At 40.0% G+C, this 14,953-nt stretch overlaps 1 long non-coding RNA gene across 7 annotated transcripts; it reads left to right on the forward strand.

The window, feature by feature from the left end:
* Window positions 1-27: 27 nt before the first annotated feature.
* On the forward strand, window positions 28-13,007 carry LOC126644614 (uncharacterized). Of its 7 annotated transcripts, none has more exons than XR_007629968.1 (7): window positions 588-1,641; window positions 1,753-1,987; window positions 3,727-3,932; window positions 6,301-6,464; window positions 6,588-7,143; window positions 8,979-9,093; window positions 11,219-13,007. It is a non-coding gene; the product is annotated as an uncharacterized LOC126644614 (long non-coding RNA). The 7 variants fall into 7 exon arrangements; XR_007629969.1 differs by having other exon boundaries at window positions 607-1,641; window positions 6,588-6,700; XR_007629970.1 differs by lacking the exons at window positions 6,301-6,464; window positions 6,588-7,143 and having other exon boundaries at window positions 654-1,641.
* The last annotated feature ends 1,946 nt before the right edge of the window (window positions 13,008-14,953 follow it).

A 14,953-nucleotide genomic window follows, 5' to 3' on the forward strand; every position in this document is an offset into this window, starting at 1 on the left:
CGGCGTGCAGCGTCTTCAATGGGGGCGGCGGAGGCGGGGCCCCGGTAGGCACGGCGCCCACGGGGGCGGGGCCCCGCGGCGTTGCCCGCCCGCCGTCGCCGCCACTGGCGGGCGGGAGGCTGACGCGGTTGTTTCCATGACGTCGGCGGGCGGGACCGCGGCGTTTGATGGAGCCCGGCGGGCTTCGGGGGTCGGTGACTTTGCCACGAGCGGCTCCCGCGGGGCGGGGCGGGGGCGGGGCCACGCGGGGCGTCGCGTCCCTCCGCCCGTGGGCCGCGGGCCTCCGCCAGCGGGGACCGGGCCGCCTCGGCGGGGCGGGGATGCCTCGGCGGCGGGACAGGCCGCGGGCTCGTGAGGGAGGGACGGTCGCCGGGCCAGAGCGGGGCACGCCGGTTGCCCCGGTGGGCGGGGGCCGTGCACGGGGCGGGGCCGCGGGGAGAGGCGGGGCCGCCCGAAGGGACCGCCGGGCTCCCGGGGCGCGGTCCTCCCCTGCCCCAGGGGGCGCGGGGCCACTGTGCCTGAAGTGCTGAGCCATGCCATGCCATGCCGTGCCGTGCCGTGCCGTGCCGTGCCGTGCCATCCCCGCCGTGGTGTCGCCCCACGGCCTCCTGAGAGCCACCGGGCGGTGCCGGTGGGAGCCGCGCTGGCGGCTGCTGAGCAGCGGGCGCGGGGGGCACAGCGGAGCCTGGGCGAGGCTCTGCTGGAGCTGCCGGCTGTGCTGCAGCGGGAGGTCCCTGTGCGTGGGGCCGCCGGCCGGGTCCGGAGCGGCAGGAACGAGCGTGTCGCTCGCTGCCCGTGGTGGGAACTGGGGAGCTCCGGGTCCAGCCTCCCGTCAGGCGTGCCCACCTCTCGGGGAACCCTGGCAGCCCCTCGGGAGAACGGGGAAGGTGTGGAGGCCGCAGGTGTTCAGCGTCTCCAACCGACGGTTGGGGAGAGAAAAACAAGTGGGGTTATAAACGTTTTGAGCCCAAGTGAGTTCTCCGGGGAGATGTCGAAAGTGAATAACAGGGCTGAGAATTAAACTAGAAAAGAAAAACCTGCTTTAAGTTCTCCCCTTCCTATGCAGTAGATCTTCCCCCACCTGCCCAATGATAAATACCCATGCATAAGCCGTGTGTCATTCTATAACCCCTTTGTGTGGTTTTTTGAGCTGTATTTTGACACATTCCCCACCCCTCTGTTGGGCATCTCGGTGGATTGACTGGCCAGCTGTGTCCCAAGCTGTCAGGTTCTTTGAGCCTGCCATAAATAAGGGCATAAACCTGCTTCGCTTTTGCTACCGTTTGCTGCCAGAAACAGTGCTGCGAAAGAAACGGAGAAGCTTATGTATCACTACAGTGGCAGACCAGAGATGGTGCAGAGCCTAGAGGGTTAAAGCAACAGGATGAAGTCAGCACAAAGCAGCCCACAAAGACTGGCAAATAAATAAATCATCCTAACTACGTTATTATTATGGCTTGCCTGAGGTTCATTGTCTCTTTCTTTCTTACCTGAATGTCTGTTACATTTTTCTCCTTGTTCAAGAGAGGCAATCAAAGGAGACTGTGAGCACTAAATGGCTCCTGCCCATTTTGGATGTTGCTAAAAATACTACCTTACCTCTCCATATCCAGAGGTCAATTGAAAAATCAAAATAATGAGGTAAGCAATCCTGCAACTGTTCTGTTGAGATTTCTTTCATTTCTTCCCAAAAGGAGAACATAAAACTATCTGAACATATATAAAAGAAATTCTCTTTCCTTCTCTCTGCAGTTCAGCACCCTCCTCTGCACTGATGGCTGTAGCTGAGCTACAGGCTTCCCCAGGCACTTGGAAATTGCATTTCTTGATACAGCTTTATAAGACTGGCAGATGTGTTCTGCACAGTTCTGTCCTCTTCTAGCTCTAAGGCAGATAAAACTAGCTGTGGTGCAGCTAAAGGAGATGTGTTTAATGCATTGCAGTTTGGGTACATGTCTGTACCTGCCTCTGCTTGTCTTGAGGAAAGGTAGGTATATTGTGCTTAAGTTCTTTGTCTATGAAATAGGAATACTGTCCTGTTTTCTTCACAGGAAGGAAGCAAAGGTGGGAAGGGTACATATCAACATCAACTTTCTGAGATACTGTTATACTAGAATTCTCCAAGTAGATACATTTTTCAAGGCATAATAGTTACTTAATGCTCCTCTTTCACTATTATACAGAGTTAACAAAAACATACAGCACCTTGACTGAAAAAGAAATTTCTTCTATCTCAACAGAATCTTCTTCCTGAGGATTTAAAAATGTTCTCCAAATTAATACTCCATCTCCCACACTCTCAAAGATTTATTTTTTTTTCCCCGTTATTTCTAATGGTTAATACTTGTAATTGACTAACAGAAAACATTCCATGTAATGTAAGTCACCAATGGTATAAAGCAAGCAAAACCAATATGCACAAAGGAACATTTCTGGAGATCTTTCGTTTAACTTTTGAGTAAACATGTTTCAGGAAAATTCAGTGTGGTTTTGAAGACAATTTGAAAAGGTCAGGATTGACCAATCAGTGCCAACACCTCACCTTATTCCATGACCACCACTCTAAAGGCACAATCATCATACATTTTAAGAGATGCAAAAAATGTGTCACAGAGAATTTAAGTGGCTTGCCTGTATCTGATCTATTTACTATGAGACTTTTAAAATAAAGAGCATGAATTTGGAGAATTTGGACTGTTACGATATTTGGTGAATGAAAGGTGACAAAAGGTCTGAGGGACCATCTCACCATCCCATATCAACTGGGGCCTTTTGGCCAAATCTCATGATGGGTGTGATCCGAGAAGAGAAAGTAGAAAACAGACTTTTCATAATTTGTGTATAGATCTTAACTTTTTGGGAACTGTTTTCTCGACTATTCTGCTAGTGCTGATCCCATTCAAACTCAGTCAATTTATTAAATTGGATGAAAGTGGAGACCACAGAGAAAGTGTGAGAAGTCAGGAGAATATTTGTGTTTGAGCAAGGAGGCATGAGTGTCTAAAGTTTCCATGGGTTTTGCAGAACCAAGTGTTTTCCATACCAACTACACTTTTCCGGGTTGTCTTTCTCAGCTCAGCCAGCAGTCCACCCTAGAGAAGATTCCTGTTCTCCATGCTCCTGGCTGAGGCCCTGCCCTCATTCTCGACAGGCCCTGAAGGCTGCATCTTGTGATGTTTCCACTATCCTACATCCTAAAAGATCAATCTGTTGCCTAAAAGACTAAACGGCTGTCTATATAAGCAAACAATAGACCACTCACTCCTCTTGTAGGTGCCACAATGACGAAGTTGCTCTATTGTTCATCCCCGAAGCCTAGAAATGACCTTGTGAAACAAAACAATTATCACCATTTCATCCTGAAATCGTTCACCCCACCCTTAGGAAAAAGGCCTATCTGTAAACATTTGTGCTTTTATCATCTTAAAATTCTTTTTCTTGACTGTCCAGGAGCTCAGGATTTGTGCATGATATGTTTCCTCTTGTGAATGCATATGATAATTTAAAATAGCTGATTTTATTTTCTCTATTCAATTTCCCTCGCAACATTTTTTTAATTTTTTTTTTGTTGCTTTTAGTTTTATGTTCTTCTACTGTGATAGTCTTGTGATACTGCAGGATCAGAAGGGTGAAAGATTAAAAGAATAAGCAAAGAAATGTGAGAAGTAATAGTTACTGCACTGAGCTTAATATGTTCACTGTTTTTTCTTTATATGTTCTTTTCAGGTACCACTGCAGCCCATTACCCACACAGAACCTTTACAGTCCTAGATAAGATGAAAGAGTGGAAAGGTATTTCATGAACAAGGGCACAATGTCTACATGCAAAGAAAAGACAAACCAAAGCATAAATCCTGGAATTGATGGAGAATCTGACCAATTAAAAGACTTTGATCAGGAACGAGAGAGTAGAAGGGAAAAAACAGAGCAGGGTAGGATAGAAATAATTTACATTACTATTAAGAGCAGGGGAAAAAAATGTGTTTGGGAAGCTTTACATGATAAAAAAAATTAAAACCAACTGTGGATGGTGATGAGACAGCATGACCATTGCTACCTCTTAGAAAGTGAGAAATGACTGGTGAATGCTGGTATGCTATCACTCTGTAAATAACTACTGAAAAATGTATTAAGTGAGCCCCCAGCTACCTACATGGAAGTGACTTTTCCTACATAGCACTCCCCTGGCTTCGAGCTGATGCTTTCTCCCCCATGGCCAGACACGTGCCCATGAACTGGCAATGAATTCTTGAAGTTCTGAAAAGATGGCCAAGATTTTAAGCAAGCTCTCCTGGAAGCAGTTTGGTCCAGTTCACTAGGAGTGTTTGTTAAAAATACACTGCTGTTGCTCTCTCCCTGGACCTTCTGTTAGCCATCATCACTTGGCATCTGACCTCAGTGTGGATATGTATTGCTCATGCACTCATGTATCACCCCAGGACTCAAAATGTGGCAGTGTTCATTATACTTACTAAAGTGCAAGAGTGCTTTTGGGGGTTCATGGAATGTACAATTCTGGACTGAAATAAAAGTGTTAGTTCTTGGTTTGTGATACTGTGGGTGCTTTTAGATATGTTGCTTTTTAAGGCTTCTCTGCTGAACTTGTGTGCGGAAGTTATGGCCTTATCTTTGAGAGCCTCTTGTCAGCTGATGTTTGTGCCGGCTTCATCGATTTGACTCCTTTTGTGTACCTGTTCCCATTAATGCTGACTGAATAGCTGGTTTGTAAATTGTAGTGTTGTGATCCTCTCCTCTGTGATCAAGTGACAAGGGCCTTGTTTATTTTTCCTCCTCTCCCCAAGATAAGAAACAACAGGGGTAACCGTGCTATCTCTCTCTGAGGCTACCATCAACATCACTGACCAGTCAGAGTCATACTCCTGACTCAAAAAAAATTACTTTAAGGAAGAGTGAATGTAGTCCCTCCCTCATTCATCAGGGCTGGGTAATTGTCTTCAGGAGAACAATAAATTGTCCCTTAGCAATGCTACTTCAAAGTCCTTTGGATAAGAAAATAGATAATTCAGTTAAGCCTTAGGTTCCTTCAGCAAACATTAGCATTTCTGCCCCTTGGCGATTGTTCAAGATGGTTTTGAAACATTTAAGAGTCATTAAAGCTAATAGTTCCCATTTTACATTTCCTTCAAGTAGGACTAACAGAAAAAATGCACTACCTTATCCCTACTACCTCAGTCAAGAATTAATCATTAAAATTATAAACGATGATGAGAACATAGCCAAATAAAGTATTCCTTTACCTTGTTGATCAGATAGTGCTCTAAATCATCTTGGCTGTTTTTAAGATACCAAGAAAAATATCCCACCTATCTAAATTTGCATTTAAAGAATATTACTAATGTCTTATTTCACATGCATAACTTAAAACTCTGAGCTCAGCCTTGCAAGCCTTATTCGGGAATAATCTTTTTCAGATTACACATAACAGATCTGAAAATTATCCAGAATGAAATTTGGATATCTATGAAAAAGTGTGGATATAAAATATCTGGTATCAAAGCTTCAAAACAAACACCTCTCCATAGTAATATAAATTATAGTGAAAGTATTACATAAAATGTTGATATTTGTGTATATATGAAATCAAGTATGCTTTTAATGTTTAAGCATAGACTATGAGCAGCCAAAAGAAGAAAGTCTTGACTAAGGCACTATCTGTATTATCAGGTAATAGTACAATCATTAAGGTGAGTAGAAACAAACTTTTAAAAATAATTCAGAATGTTGCTTGTTAACTCAGAAAACTGAAGAAAATTAACTAAGTGCTTGTAACATCAACTGTATTTCCATTATGTACTAGTAGAAAAGATGAATAGGATTTTCCTCTGCCTAAGTTCCCTTTTGCCAATCTGATACTATGGCAGCTTTGTATTGAGCCACCAGAGCTTGAATATTTGATGTTATGGGCACATCTAGTGATAGTACTGCTGTAGGTTATTTTCAGGCTACAATGTTATGCAACAGTAAAGGCAGTTTGTTTTAGGACAGAAGTGGATTAAAAGATAGAAAAATATTTTGTATGTGACAGCAGTCCAAATATTAACAGTTCTGTTATCTTCAGTTCTGACTGGATTCAGTGAGAGCTGCACATGCTTAATAATTACTGAAACTGATACCCATGTTATTAAAAATATTCTGGATTACTAAAAGGTGTTTAAAAATGAATACATATAAAAGGCTTTTAGATCTATTCAATTTTAGATTTACGGTAAAACTTAGATTTGTTTATATTTTGTGTTTCACTCAGCTTAATGTTGAAAACAATGTTCTTTCATTTTTCAGGCAGTTCTCAGTGCCTTTCACATTCAAGCCCCCAAGTCCTGGCAGTGCCTGTTAAACTGCAAGCCATGCACTGAGAATGGTTCACCAGGAGACCAGAAAAGGCCCACAGCTGGTCTGTGAGACTACAGTTAGGAGTATGAGATGTCCTTGACAGCATATATAAGGTCTAGTGATAATCCACTGGTTGAAAGCATCTGAGAACCACTATCCTAGTGCATTTGTGCAATTTTTTGCTATCTACATTGAAAACACATATTTACTTACTGTTAATGAATCACTCTCTACAGGAATACTTGCTCTACAGGTCACTGCAGAAGGACTTGTAATGGCACTGGAGGGTGGGAGGTTTAAATCAAGCTCAGCTAGAATCACCTCTCCCTGTGATCTGCTCCGGACTAAGGTAGTAGAGACAAGACTTTTATTGTATAATGGGGATGACACAAGTGCTCATACTTCCCTGTTGTATGCAGGGGAAAATGCAGAGGTGGACCAGTGAAGAATTCAATCACATCATAGTACATTTTCAGAAACAGTTGAGGTAGCCATTTGGGATCTTCTAGAAATCTTCCTTTAGGACTTGCCCAGCCCTGCACTAAGTTGATGAGCCACACTCTTCCATCCTTTTTGTTTCTCTGCCCAACTCCCTTCGTCTCTTTTCGTTTTTGTACTCTTTTCGTTTTTGCACTCTTTTCATTTTATGTACTCTTTCCTTCTGTTTAGCTTTGTTTCCCAGGCACCTTTTCCATGCTTTCTGCCAACCAAACCAAACCAAACCTAACTGAACTCCAAGAACATCCCGTGGAATTAATGAATCAGATGATGAATTTGCAGTTTGTACTGTTGGTGTGTGTTATTCCTCCCCTTGCCAGTGGGATGGGATTTGTTTGTTTTCATGTGGGCATCTAAAAGGGACAGATCTAGACCTGTACTAATAAACTTTTATAGGCAGTGCTGAGAAGCTACAGGCTCTAGAAGACAATGTATGTTTTCTAAGTTAAATGTTTAAGATAAGTCTGTAGTTCTTTCTATTTCTTCTTTAATTCTGGAGGTAAGCAAGGGTGTGCAGTTTAAATTTAAATGTCTATCTCTTAAAAGGATAACAGTGATTACAGGAGATGAACTTCTCTTTCAGTCTGCATGATTTTCTGGGTTCTCTTCATCTACCAGCCATTACTTTTAAGTGGTCCTTGATCTGGAATGTGTGCCAAGATGTTAAAAGGAGGAAAATACACCAGGATAACCAGATTTTAAAACAATCTAGGGATTTTTAATGAATGAAACTTTTTTAACTAGTACAATTTTTGCTAGTAACTTTTAGTAATTAACTCAAATTGAGATGAATAATCCTGATCAAATAAATGACATGATCTTAAGTAACAACATGAATGAAATAAGTTGGAGTCCAGTAGAGCTATCTGTGAGGAAAGGGATATTGGTGTACAGAAGGCTTGCAGGACATTCCTGGCTTGAATTCCACTCAGCTGGTCAATCATGGTCCAGATAGAAGACAGTTTAGACTAAACTCCCCTGAGATGGCATGCTTTATTGCTAGATCAGTCAGCTGTAGGAAGAAAATGACTGTGGGTCCCATAATGGATGTAGTGCATGGAGTTTCTTAGGAATAAGGTTTGAGCTGCAGAGTTGAAGTGCCAGCACTATCACAACCTGTTTTGAAAATGACACTGAGACTTAAGCTTAGATCTTTGTAACCACTATATGTTTATTTGCCTCTCACCTTTATGTGGTTCTGTTGAAGTTTGTGATGCTTTGTCAAAGTACAGGGAAATGTAAGCACTCAGAAAAGGGTCAAAAATACCCCTCCAAAATTGTGTTGTGTGTATAAATATAAAAATATGCATATTCATAAAGAGAACTTGCTTTAAAAGGAAACTAATCTAAAAATATGTCCAGCCAAAACTCTAAAAAAGTATTATAATTAGGAAAACTAATAAAAATTTAAAAATTATAAGCCAATAGTAAAATCACAATAAATTCTGTTGGTATTAGGAAGTCCACTTTGTTACCTAAAAAAAAATGGTTCCTTTCCTTAGTATTGGTCCTTTTCTCATGCATATCCCTATCCATTTTAATTTTGCTGTGAAGAGAAGCAAAATTTTCCATTTTAGAAAATAAGTTAGGAGGACTGATGGTTTTATATGGGAACCATGCAAAAGTTTATTCTTTTTTAAAGAAAAAGAACCAGAACTTTTATGGCAAACAATGGATGCTAACAATAAGAAATGAAACCAGCAAAAGTTAAGACCTTTATAGCCAGAAAACAGATAGTGTGCACAGGTAAGGTTTGTTTGTTTGCTTTGGGTTTTTTCCCCCCCATGATCTATCTCTCTTTTCTAAATTAAATAACTCCATGAAACATTAAATTGGCAGGCAAGTAAAGCTAAGATAAAGCACCTTTCTTAAACCCATGATGCTAGGAAATTCAGAGATGAAGTTAAAGCATTTCTCTTACCCCATACTGCAGGACTTTTTGCTACATGGAGTTTCTCATTGTTGACTGAGATAGATAGGAACACAGACAATTTTTTGCCTTTCCTCAAAATTTTTTTTTGAGGTTGGTTGAGGGGTAGAGTTTTCAAAAAGCTTACTTCAACATTTCTATTTTCTTCTTCAATGTGTTCTACACATTGAAATGTACTCTTATATTTCTGGTTTTGTAGTTGACTAAAGTAAATACAATGATGTGAGAAAAAGCAACGAATATAATATATATCTCAGACCTGTGTTACATGGGACTGTTTTTTATCATTCTCTCGCAAGCTCCAAGCAGGACAGGTATGTATATTAAGTTGAACTTGTGCATGGTTTTGCAGGTTTAGGACATAAACTGCTTAAAGGAGTTTAGGACATAAACTGCCTAAAGGAACTCATGAAAATATATTGCTTGCATTGTGTCAGGGAGTTTCTGTATCCCTCTCAGTATAGTCATTGTCTTCCATATGCAATATTAAAAATTATTTGCCAGATCTGTCCTTTGAAAATTTTTACAAGTGCACTTATTTTCCCTTATTATGAGAAAAAGTGTTTTTTTCTTAATATATTTCAAATTTATTTCACTCCTGAAATACATTGAAGAAGAATCTGATCCAAAGTCTCAAAGTCTGTGTCATTTTCAGCACAGTTACAAGGATCATCAAGTATTTTTTAAATAGAAATCACCGGGCAAGTCCAATTTATTTTGTTGTTGAGCTTTCCCCAGCTTTTATCTATGGCCCACTGGGTGGAAAGGAGGAACGACATTACTGAGTGTTCACCTCTTTCCTGAAGTGGTAGGAGGGAGGGAGGAAGGAAGAAAATTAAACAACAAAGTCCTGGTTTCATATACCCTTACTCAGCTAGCACTTTGTATATGTTGACTGTGGGTAATAGACCTCAAGCATGAGCCTGTGGTGGACAGGTGCTATCCATTCATCTTCTATTTTTCAGGGCAGTCTTTAGAGGAATTCTGTCAGTCAACAGGAATTAAAAACTAACTGAGCACAAAAGTACAAATAATCAATCATATAAAATGCATTCACCTGTGTTCCAATTCCTTCAATCTGTATTTTGAACGATCGATGAAATGAGGTGTAATAAATTCAAATGTATCTAAATTATATTTCAAAGATATTTTATTAGTGTTTAAGTCAAATATTGCATTTTTATACCATAATCTATATGAACATCAATGGTATGGTGTGTTTCCACTTGACTTTAGTCACACCACTTTTGGGGTATTGTTGGTTTGTTGTTGTTGTTTATTTTTTATTTTGTCTTGCTTTCAAACATGACTCATGACATTTCTCTACGCAGCTTATACAATACTTCTTCCTTTCTGACAGTGACTATCTGTTCTCCACTTTTGGCTTGCTTTTCCACTGTTATTTCTAAATTATGGACATTTGGTTGATGACTGGAAGATCTGTTTAATTAATACAATTATTACGGAGTAGTTGCTATATTTTCCTGTATATTAAATGTCTTGGGAGACATAATTTTTAGTATTTGTTGCTTTCAGTTTATTCTTCCACAGTGTTCTTATACTATGATACATGTTATGCATAAATCTGATGAAAAAGCAAAAAAATTCAAACTATAATCAAGTTTCCCTGAAGAAGTAGGAGTTTCATGTTAAAGGTGGTATTTGTGAAAATTGTGGAAGACATATCAAAGTTTAATGAGAATTTAAATGAACTAAAATAATGTTTGTGTACATTGATAAGACAATATGCTTACTTTTTATTGTGGTTGAAATGGGAACAGCCTTCTAATGAACTATCAGAGCAAGAGCTTTTAAAAAAACTAATTCACTAAATGCTGGATACTACCAGTTTAGTTAGTAAATAGAAAAAGCAGTTATCATCCAAAATGAGCATGACAAAGTCAAGCTTCTAACTGTCTAAAGAACTGCTGGGGAAAAATATCCACATTTTATTCTTGTCTCCTCTGATATTTGCTGTCCTCTGTAGTTAATATTTATTCTAACAATGGGTTTAATATTGCATTGAGAATAAGATGATATACTGAAAGAAAATATGTATCAACCATGTTTGCTATCAGACTGTTCTCTAAATTATAAAATTCTAATGTCATTAATAAAGTTTACAATCCTTATTTTTGAAGACAAAATCTAATCTACAAAGCGAGATTTGTTATCCTTTGTTACACTTTAAATTTCATATATTATTCACTCATTAAATTTAATTTTACAAGTTAATAACAGGGCTATATTTTTATGAATATAGTTTGATATAATTGCTACTCCCTATTTAATGATAGTATAACCTTGCAATTAAACAATTTGCTTTACCCATACAAAAGGTTTCCATGATATATCCTTTTTTTCAGTCCACTGAATTGCTACCAGTTCTTAGGTGAAACTATTTGCCTTTTCATCACACTCTCTTTTCCCTTTATTTAGGGCACACTTAAGTGTTCTCCTGAACTTCGGATGTTTGATGGCAGGTTTGCAAGATTCAAAACGTTTGATTTGTTGGGCAGTGCCTTTTGGAAATGGAAAACGCGGAAGAAAACACATAAGAAAAAATAGTGTTGCCTCTGAAGACTTGAATGGAATATAAATTGTCTTTCATGGCCAATATAAATCTATGAGGGCTATGCCTCTACAGGATAATGATAGAGATGCTTACAAGGACAATAATTCAAGTTTCTATTTTTGCTGGATGGCTGTCTTCCTTTAATTGTACCTGACTCATAAAATAAGCTATGTGGTCTTTTACTACTGAGTTTTGTAGTCTCTCACTGCTAACTTATATAGTCATTCCAGAGTCCTGTCTGTAGTGTGATGTATACTTATCAAATCTGCAATCAGGCACAACTTGTATAATGATCTGAAGCACTGTGGCACAACTGATTTTTTACATCAGCATTACAGCCTATCTGACAGAGACAACTGCATATTTCTGATGTATTTTTGGGGACACTCTCTCCTTATGTGTTGTCAGAACTGCTTTATCTGTGAAACACCTTTCTCTCCCCTAGCAGCTTGAAAATCCTTAAGGCGTATTACCATTAGAAGAGGGGACTTGCACATAATGTGATGACAACATCCATTAGCTCTTCTTCAGAAAAAAAAAAAACAACTAAACAAAAAAATCCCCATACTGTAGGTAATACGGCACTGAAGATCTTTCAGGAAATTCTTTACCAAAAATTATCTGCCAGATGGTTTATGCTACAGGGAAACAAATGGTAGGGAAAGAATAAGGCAAGAATTAATAAAGCATAAATCCCCAAATCCTGAAAATGTAAATCCAGTATCTACTTGAGCTATGTGAGGGGAGCAAACCACATTCTGTTTCACTATTATCTCTTCTGAAAACATTCTCTGCTAAAGGTGAGAAGAAAAACTTGCCTGTATGTCTATTGGACCATACCATTTGATTTATTTATAAATTTGTCACTCTTTTACTTGTACCCACTCATATTTGTAGTTCTTTGGTGGCTGACAAGCAATAACCAGAACGCATACTTGTCAGCACAGCTAACCTACTCCAACTTGAAATCTTGGCTAATGGCTAAGGTGGGTTCTTAACTAAGTTTTCCTACCTTCTGTTCAGTTTTTACATCAAATACTGCATATTGCATCCAGATTTTGATAATGTAAGACACTACTTCAGCCAAATGGCCTCTATGGGTGAGGCAGAAACATTTTTTATTTTCTAGGGCAATTAATTAGACATCTGCACTGTCACTCCCACACTTAAATTAATCTCCATATGTTCAGTTATCATACAGGGGAAAAAAAAAGAAAAAGAAGAAACTGAAATGAAAAATCATAGTCACAGATATGCAATGTATTTTTCAGACACCTAAATTTCTGTCAGCCTGTTGGGAATTCATAACCTCTTTATTACATACTTAACTAACCAACACACCTCATAATTTCCACACAAACAATGGCCCTGTTGCTTCTCATCATGTATTTAAAATAGAGGGTGAAAAAACCAGAAGTCTCACTTATGAGATTTTAGTACTTTTATTACATGCAGCTTAGGATAGTTACTATTTACCCGTGAAATACTACTTCTAATTTAAACATCACTTCTCAAATTACTTGTTTTGTGATATATTGTCTTTGGTTAATTTAATTCTTGTTTCATTTCCTTGTTAATTTGGAAAGCAAAATCTGTATGTTCTTGCTAATTTTTCCAAATTGCCAAAAAAAAAAAAAAAAAAAAAAAAGAAAAGCACATCTGAAGTTCTGAAACACTTTAACACACAGGAAATGTTAAGAATTTGAAACTAGTGAAATGTAGAAATATAACGTTGCTTATGTATCCTTGGCCTGATACAGTTGTTCTTCATGTAACATAATAATAATAATAATAATAAATAATAATGGCCAGTCTTCGCGAGCGAAGATCCGGGGAAGGTCTTTCCACCTTCCAGCCTGCGCATTGGATTTTTTTAGGTGAGACACAGTGTGCGCGGAACTGAGCCCACCCTTTAATCCTAAGGTTCATCTGCCGGGGCCAAGCGAGCTTGGACGGTGGCAGCGAGGTCCTTAGGACGTAGGTGGGTTGCCTTTAAGGCTAACGAGCCCCACCTGCCCGGGAGTGGCCCTGACCGGGAATCGAACCCGGGTCTCCGCGGTGATAGCGCGGCGTCTTTACCACTAGACCAGCAGGGGCTCCCTTCATGTAACATTCTTGTGTTTTAAGGCATTAAATATGTTCCCAGCTAAAAGTTCCCACTCTTGCCTACAGTGTTTCATTGCACAGGACGCAGTCTGACTGATCAGTACACATGAGGGAACAGACTCTACCGCTGTACGGGGTCAGGCTGGGATGGAGTTACTTTTCCCCATGGCAGCCCTCGTGTTGCCGTGCTGTGTGTTGGTGATTGAAAGATGTTAATAACACACCAGTGTTTGGCTATTACTGAGCAGTGCTGGCACAGCACCAAGGCTGTCTCTCCAGCCTTCTCCTCCCCTCACCAGTAGACTGAGGGTGGGCAAGTTCTTGGGAGGGGACATAGCCAGGACAGCTGAACCAAGCTGACCCAAGGGACCTTCCATAACATATGGTATCTTCTCAGCACTGAAAGCTAAGATAAGGGGGATGGGTGGCATTCATTATTATGGTGTTCGTCTTTTGGAGCAACAACTACACATACAGAAGCCCTACTTCCCAGGAAGGGACTGGAAATCTCCTGCTAATGGGAAGTAGAGAAGAAATACTTTGTTTTCCCTTGTTTCTGTGCAGGGCCTTTGCTTTTGCATTAGCTCTGAGGTTAGCTCTGTTGGTTAGAGCATGGTACCAATAATGCCCAGGTTATAGGTTTGACCCCTGTATGGGCCATTCACTTGGGAGCTGGAGTCAGTGATCCTTGTGGGTTCCTTCCCACTAAGAATATTCTGTGATAAACTGCCTTTATCTGACCTGTGAAGGTTTTTCCCACATTTTTTTTTTTTTTTTTTTTAACCTTCTCACTCTGCCCTGATGATAGAGCAGTTTGGTGGGCACCTGGCATCCAGATGGGGTCAAGCCACCACAACCATACAGGCACAAGTCTTTCACGCAGGGCTGCCCACCTAGTAAGTCACAGACTCAGCCCTTCTTCTAGGCTGGTGCACCCCTGTGTTAAGGATGCTTGCCACTGAGGTCTGGCTGTGATAAAGTGTTTCATTCTCCCAGCTTTTGGAAAGGACTATGACAAAAAAATCCTAAACTTCTACAGAGGTTGTTGAACCATGATGGCGCTATCATTCTTTGCTCTACAGTACTTCAGTGCATAGCAGGTACTTGAAACCATAGTTCTCTGAACTTACTGACCTGCAAGTTTTTATAGTTTCAGTAAGCAAAACAATATTAGGTAGGAAAGACTTCAAGTCTTTATATAATTATCTTCGTGATAAGCCTTATATTAGTTTTGTGACCTTCTTGTCTTTAAGGTTTCATTTTTAATTTCTGCATTTTTTGAGTCTCAGGATCTTATTTGGTTTAACATCTTCTTCCAGTCACTACCTACCTGCTTCCTGCTTGTGTTTTTTTTCTGACAGGGTTATTCTCCAGTGTAGCATTGGGACCATCAGGACAGAGAAGACTCTTTAGTTGTAGCTACAACTAAAGCCATAAGTTGTAGCCTTTTTTTTTTTTTTTTCATTTGTAGAGATTGAAGAAAGGTGTTGGAA

Source organism: Myiozetetes cayanensis, unplaced genomic scaffold (assembly GCF_022539395.1).
Source record: "Myiozetetes cayanensis isolate MyiCay16 unplaced genomic scaffold, myiCay2020 scf3, whole genome shotgun sequence".
In the NCBI taxonomy this organism is placed as follows: Eukaryota; Metazoa; Chordata; class Aves; order Passeriformes; family Tyrannidae; genus Myiozetetes; species Myiozetetes cayanensis.